Genomic DNA, 6,792 nt, shown 5'->3' on the forward strand with positions numbered 1-6,792 from the left:
GTATTGTGACCTAAAATAGTTAAAAAAATAACAGCTGAAACGTTTTTGTGTTTATATTATGAAATTTGACAGTGGCGAGTTATGCAACCAATTAAATGCAACGAGACTAATATAGGCAAATTGCCATACACTGAAGAGAATTAGTGGTCTATATTTTGTTAAATTTAAACTAATTTTTGCATTATTTAATCAATGCAACTTTACTAGTGATAATGCACGTGCCCTTGACTTGTTTTATGTAATTATAAATTTTATCAAATTAGTTACAACAAAGATAAATTTAATTAGTTTCAGTAATTTACCTTTCAGCGCTTGTGGAAACGATAAATTTTTTATTAAGATTTGGAAATTTCGAATAAATTATGTAATTTAATTAAGATAAGAGCAAAATGAATAACCTCTAATCAATTCGGAAATTTTAATTCAAATTCACCCCAACTAAAATTCCAATTTATTACAAATCTTGTCATGTCATTAAATATTTAAATTAAAGTATTTTTTTTTCTTCAAAGTATAATTATTAAGTATGTATATAAAAAAAGTATTAGTATCAAGTGTGGGGAGTTAATGGATATGTTTTCGTAGTGTAGTGGTTATCACGTGTGCTTCACACGCACAAGGTCCCCGGTTCGATCCCGGGCGGAAACAAACCCATTTTTTCTTTTTTTTTCAATTGTTGAAATTATATTTTTTAAATTATGCTTTGTGTCACTAATAAAATGGCTTCAAATCCCACCGTGTCCTCATTCCTCGTCATGTGGAGTGGAAACATTAGATAAAAGTCGCTTACAATAGAGTAATTTAAAGTTGGGATTACGCCCTATTTCAGTGTTTACACACCCGGAAACCTCTTAAAAACTTGGAGTATTACACCTAATGTGGCATAATTACACGAAAGCCCCATTTCGGGTATTAAAAACTTGGAAATTCGCAGAAAAACGCCAAGTCCCTTGCCGATTTATTCTATTAAAACTTTGCAGGCCAGGACCGTAACCAGGATTTTATTTCGGGGAGTAGGGGGGGGTTTCTTGTTGGGCCATGAAAATGAAATGAAAGAAGACGGATTAAAAAGCAAAAATCTCTAAGTACACGTTTTTATTTTAAATTGAAATAAGAGATCCTAATTAATAAGGCTCGGATTATATGCACGAAAAAATCGTAAAATATGCGCATTTATATGCACGTATTTTCACAAAAATATGCACAATATTATTAAGAAATATGCTCCAATATATACCAAATATGCATCGATATGCAAAATTTTGAACAATAAAAAGTCAAACGTTTTTTACCTAAAGTATTTATTTTTTGAAAAAACTAATTGATGAATTATAAAGTTCTATAAAAATGTGATGTTTTATCAAAAATAAAATTTTTCGAAATTTTTGTTACTTTGTTTTTGAGTTTTACAAAAATATTATTTTTTTTAATGGCAACCCAAAAAAAACATTTTTTTCATGAAGGTCGTGATCTAAGGGATTACAACTACCTACTTTATATTAAATTATTTTTTTACATATATCGCAATTTAGACAAAAAAAATCGAATAACTCAAAAACAAAACAAAATTTTGTTCTTAAAATAAGATCATTTTTTATATTACTTTAATTTATATTAATTATTATATTTTGGAAACAAATGATTTAAAAAAAAACCGCTTGATTCAATACAATTTAAAAAGGAAACACTCAGCAGGGTACTAATTTTTTGAGTTTGGCTTACGAATTACCGGTTGTTTTTTCTTTAAAATATTTTGTAATCGGATCATTTTTCAKAAACTGGCCAATTTTTAACTTGAACTGAAATTTWTRATCGGAAATTWGTGATTTGAAGAAAATATGCACAAATATGMAAWATTTCCTAAAATATGCACCAAGTTGCCAAAATATGCAAAATATGCATTTTTTTATTTGGCTTATTTTAATCAAAAAACATTAGATATACCTCTTAATATGCATTTTGCATATAATCCGAGYCTTASTAATTAAACATAAAAAATACAAATTAACTCACAAAATTAACAAAAAATAAAATAAATTTTTAATACTTTTTATTGTTACAAATTTAAACAGGAGATGAATAATATAAAAACAAAAATTTTCTATGAACATATATCGAAAAATGCTACGCAAGTGGTGCGTCTTTTAATTGTTTTTTTTTTCAATAATTCCGAAATCATTTTAGAAAAAAATTTCAAAATTTGCTGCAGACGATAACGTTTATACACCTAAACAAGTACAAAAATAAAATGTTGAAATTTTTAATTAGGTGCTTCCTAAACTAGATGGGATTAGGGTAAAAATTTTCTCTAACTATTTTGCCTGTGGTTTCTTGCCACTTTCAGTAAGAAAATTTCATAGTTTTTCATAAAAAAAAAGGTCTTTTGTGTTTTTCTGATACAATTTACAGATTTTTAGTAAAAATCGGTTTAAAAATTTATGTTACAGACCATAAAAATTAAAAATTAAATTTGTTTCACTGTTTAGGACGCCCCTGATTAAAAATTTTGTTATTTGGCATTTGTATAAGTGTACATATAAGGGTACCAAATTTTGTAATTTTATCTATTCTGAAATATTAGGAAAAACCCTTTAAAAAATGTACCTTTTTTAGGGGGTGTAGCTCCTTTTCATAGCATTTTTCAAAACACTTTTATCTTAAAATTAAATATTCTATCAACTATTTAAATTTGTACCTAACAATAAAAATGAGACACTGTATAATTAACACATAAAAAATTTATTCACAAAAATTTAAAATTAACTCATTAAAATAACAAAAAAACTAAATTTTTAACACTTATAACACTACACCAGGTGAATAAAAACTATGGAACCAAACGTTTTTTCCTTAAACTATTTACTTTTTGAAAAACTAATTGATGAGTGATAAAGTATTATAAAAATGTGATGATCTAACAAGAATAAAATTTTTCGAAATTTCGTTTTGTTTTTGAGTTCTACAAAAAAAATATTTATTTAAATAGCAACCCACTATAAAATCATTTTTCTCATAAAAGCCATACTCTAAGGATTACAACTATCTGCTTTATATTTAATTTTTTCAAAAAATTTTTTTCACATAAATTGCAATTTTAACAAAAAAAAATCGCATACTCAAAAACAAAACAAAATTTCGTTCTGAAAATACGATCACATTTTTTAATTATTATTTTCTGGAGGCAAATGATTAAAAATAAAACCGCTTGGTTCCATAATTTATATTCACCCTGTATAACAAAGTGCTCAGCATTTCGGGGGGGTTTGAACCCCTAATCCCCCCCTAAGGTACGGCCCTGTTGCAGGCCGTTGATTGGATCGAGTTATCGGCGAAATTGGTTCAATAACACGAAAAAAAATGATTCTTTTCACAATAGCAGCCCACATAACTTTTACTTTTGTTTGGCAACTGTTATTAATTCCATATAATTAGTGAAATTAGTTTTCTCGAATTGGAAAATTGCTCAACGAGGCATGGGTCGCCGATTAAATCGTCGATTTAGAGGCCCGAAAACAAATTAAGTCATTGGAGGGTCAGCGGATCAGATAAACACTTTGTTAACGTTCAAATCTCAGTTTCGTTTGCAGTGCTTCCAAGTGACTTTGGTAATTTGTTCGGTGGCGAATCGAGGGATTAAATAATGCGACAGTGGAAACGGGGAATTGGGATGGAACGGACACGTGATCTTTGTTTAGACGAGACGAGAGGAATTTGATAGCAAGGTCAGGGTTAGAGACAATTTCCGGGTTTTTGGGTCAAGTTAAAAGTGTGACGGGGTTTAAGTCAACAATTTTTAGGGTAAATCCGGGAGGGATGGGCCAGCAGGAGAAAATTTAGAATTTATATTATTATACAAGGTGAGTGTAAATGATTGGACTTGGTCAAACTTTTATAGGCAATTGTCATTCATTTGCGACGAGTGAGTGTTGATTTAGTCGTCACCTCATGTAATAAATCAGAAGGATTATCAATAATTCAGTGTTGCCAATAGATTTTTTGTCACAAACATTATGACCTAAAAATAGTTTTCTCAGCAAAATAGGTGGTCCCTCTCTCCCGGATTTACCATACTTGAACAAATAAATATGTTTCAGTGTAAATCTAGTTTCAGTTCACTGTTCTGTAAAACTTTTAACGAAAATATCTCAGAAGTGTTTGAACAATAGAAAATTTCGGACAAAATTCTGACAAAACCTGTATTGAAGAATTTTTTCCATCATAGTAGATAATAAAAAAAGTATTTTATTTAGTCTTTAGGACAAAAAAAAACATGCAATACAAATAAAAACACATGTAAGTCTAAAAAGTATGTTAAAATTTTAATATTTGCAAAAGAAAATACTTTAAAATATGGTTTTGCGTGCCTTTTTGAGGAAATCGAAAATTAAAGTAAAAACGGTTTTGAAAAAGCCAATTTTACGATTTTTGAGAGCTTACATAAAATTTCTGTCGGAAGCAGAAATTTCGTGTTCCTGCGCCACCACGCCACCGGCGAGTGTCTCTGCTTCTATCCAAAATATTTATTAATACAAGAAACATTTTAAAAATATTACTCCTATTTTTTCTTTCTAGAATGTTTATGCACCTTTTTGTGCTTTTAGACCCTTGGAAGTGCGTTTTTCAAAAAAATCGATTTTTTGAAAGTAGTGGTATTTTATTTAGTCTTTAGGTAGGGTAAATCCGGAAGGAATAAACTAGCGAAAGACAATTTAGAATTTTTATTATTATACAAGGTGACTGTAAATGATTGTGATTTTTTACTTCAAATTAGTGTCAAATTTGCAAAATTTTAGTTTGGCAATCTTGACTTTCAAATTTAAACGTCAAACTTTTATAGGTAATAGTCATTCATTCATTGTTGATTTAGCCGTCACCTGAAACAATTTGAAGTAACAAATTAAAAGGATTACCAATAATTCAGTGTTGCCAATAGATTTTTTGTCACAAACATTAATATCACCCGGAATTGTGACCTAAAAATAGTTTTTTTTTTTAAAAAAAGGTGGTCTATCTCTCCTGGACTTACCCAACTTGAGCAAATATGTTTCAGTGTAAATAACTGCTAGCAAAGCAGAAAACTAGTTTCAGTTCACTATTCTGTAAAACTTTTCATGAAAATATCTCAGAAGTGTTTTAAACAAAAAAAAATTTCAGTCAAAATTCAGTCAAAAACTATATTGAAGAATTTTTTTCATCAAAGTAGATAATCAAAAAACCTCATTTTTTTGTTTACATGCAATACAAATAAAAACACATGTAAATCAAAAAAGTATGTTAAAATTTTAATATTTGCAAAGGAAAATACTTTAAAAATATGTTTTTCAATGAGTTTTGATGATTTAGAAATTTTTAATTTAAAAACTAACAGTGGTGAAAACGGTTTAAAAAAATTCAATTTTACGATTTTTGGGAGCTTAGATAAAATTTCTGCGCCACCGGCGAGTGTTTCTGCTCCTATCCATAATATTTATTAATACAGAAAACATTTAAAAAATATTACTCCTATTTTTGGTTTTATGCACTTTTTTGTGTCTTTAGACCCTTAGAACTGCGTTTTTCCAAAAATTTTTTGAAAGTAGTAGTATTTTATTTAGTCTTTAGAACTGAAAATGTAGAAAGAAAGAAAGAATAAACTAGCAAAAGACAATTTAGAATTTATATTATTATACAAGGTGACTGTAAATTATTGTGATTTTTTACTTCAAGTTGGTGTGAAATTAAAGTAAGTGTAAATAACTGCGAAGCATGAAACTAGTTTCAGCTCACTATTCTGTAAAACTTTTAATGAAAATATCTCTTTTTATTTTTCATCTACGACTTGTAGTTTTTGAGACATGAATCAAAATTCAGTTCGTTGAGGTAAAAAAAAATGTGATATTTCCAAAAATATTTTTTATGAAGATGGATAACTAGCTTTTCTTATGAAAAATCATCTCAAAAGTTAAAATTTGCTTTTATTTTCCAATAGTTTTTAAAACATTAGTCAAAGTTCTGTTCATTAATGAAACTTAATGAGAATTCAAGAATTTTTTCCATCAAGGTAAATAATCAGAAAACCTCAATTTTTTGTTTTTTAACGTAAAATAGTCTTAGAATTTCAAATTTGATTTTATTTTTTCTCCACAACTGTGGACCAAAATTCAGTTCATTTCGATTGAAATTTTAAATGAATGATATTTTCAAAAAAAAATTACAGCATCTTTCCCGGACTTACCCTACCGCAATTATTTTTATTTTGGTTAAGTCTGAAACAAAACAAAAGCCACTTGAAAAATTTAATTACAATTCAGTCCATCACAATGCGAGGAACAACATCTAGTTATTTCAAATTGGAAGATTCGCTTATAAAGGAGTTTCATTTGCTTGATAAGTTTAAATTAGACTTAAATATCTTCTTTGTTTTTCATAGATTTCAAGAGAATCGATTAAAAGTAACAAAGTGCACCTGTCACTAGCGGTTAGAGCTTTTCCAACACGATAATTTACTAGTTTATTAGAAGTGAGCGAGTAATTAACTTACTTCATTTAACGCAATTTGCCGGATTTTTTCGCGAAATAAAAAGATTTGGTGTTGGGTTAAACCTATTTCCTTGAGTAATTAAATTTAATGGAACATTTGTAAAGGAAAATGCTTTAAAATATAATTTTTGTCACTTAAAAAATTTAATTTTACAATTTTCAAACCGATGTCTTAGTTAAAATTCTTGTCGGAGGCAGAAATTACGTGTTATTGCGCCACCAAGCCGCCGGCGAGTGTCTCTGCTCTAATCTATCATATTATTGATACAAAAA

General features: G+C 28.4%; 1 protein-coding gene and 1 non-coding gene across 5 annotated transcripts in view; both read left to right on the forward strand.

Annotated features, from left to right (window-relative positions):
- Window positions 1–575: 575 nt before the first annotated feature.
- Window positions 576–648, forward strand: Trnav-cac. Its single transcript has one exon. It is a non-coding gene; the product is annotated as a tRNA-Val (tRNA).
- A 2,938-nt stretch (window positions 649–3,586) lies between these two features.
- LOC123012697 (diuretic hormone receptor-like) overlaps window positions 3,587–6,792 on the forward strand; it is a 97,813-nt gene continuing 94,607 nt past the window's right edge. For 3 of the 4 annotated variants that reach the window (XM_044410778.1, XM_044410820.1, XM_044410812.1), the window contains exons 1-2: window positions 3,587–3,722; window positions 3,798–3,857. The gene's annotated coding sequence lies outside the window, so the exon portion shown is untranslated. The remainder of the gene's footprint in view (window positions 3,723–3,797; window positions 3,858–6,792) is intronic. The other variant, XM_044410795.1, reaches the window with a different exon arrangement.

The sequence above is a fragment of the Tribolium madens genome, unplaced genomic scaffold, assembly GCF_015345945.1.
Source record: "Tribolium madens isolate multiple individuals breed KSU strain unplaced genomic scaffold, Tmad_KSU_1.1 Scaffold_19;HRSCAF=116;Tcas5.2_LG9, whole genome shotgun sequence".
Taxonomy (NCBI): domain Eukaryota; kingdom Metazoa; phylum Arthropoda; class Insecta; order Coleoptera; family Tenebrionidae; genus Tribolium; species Tribolium madens.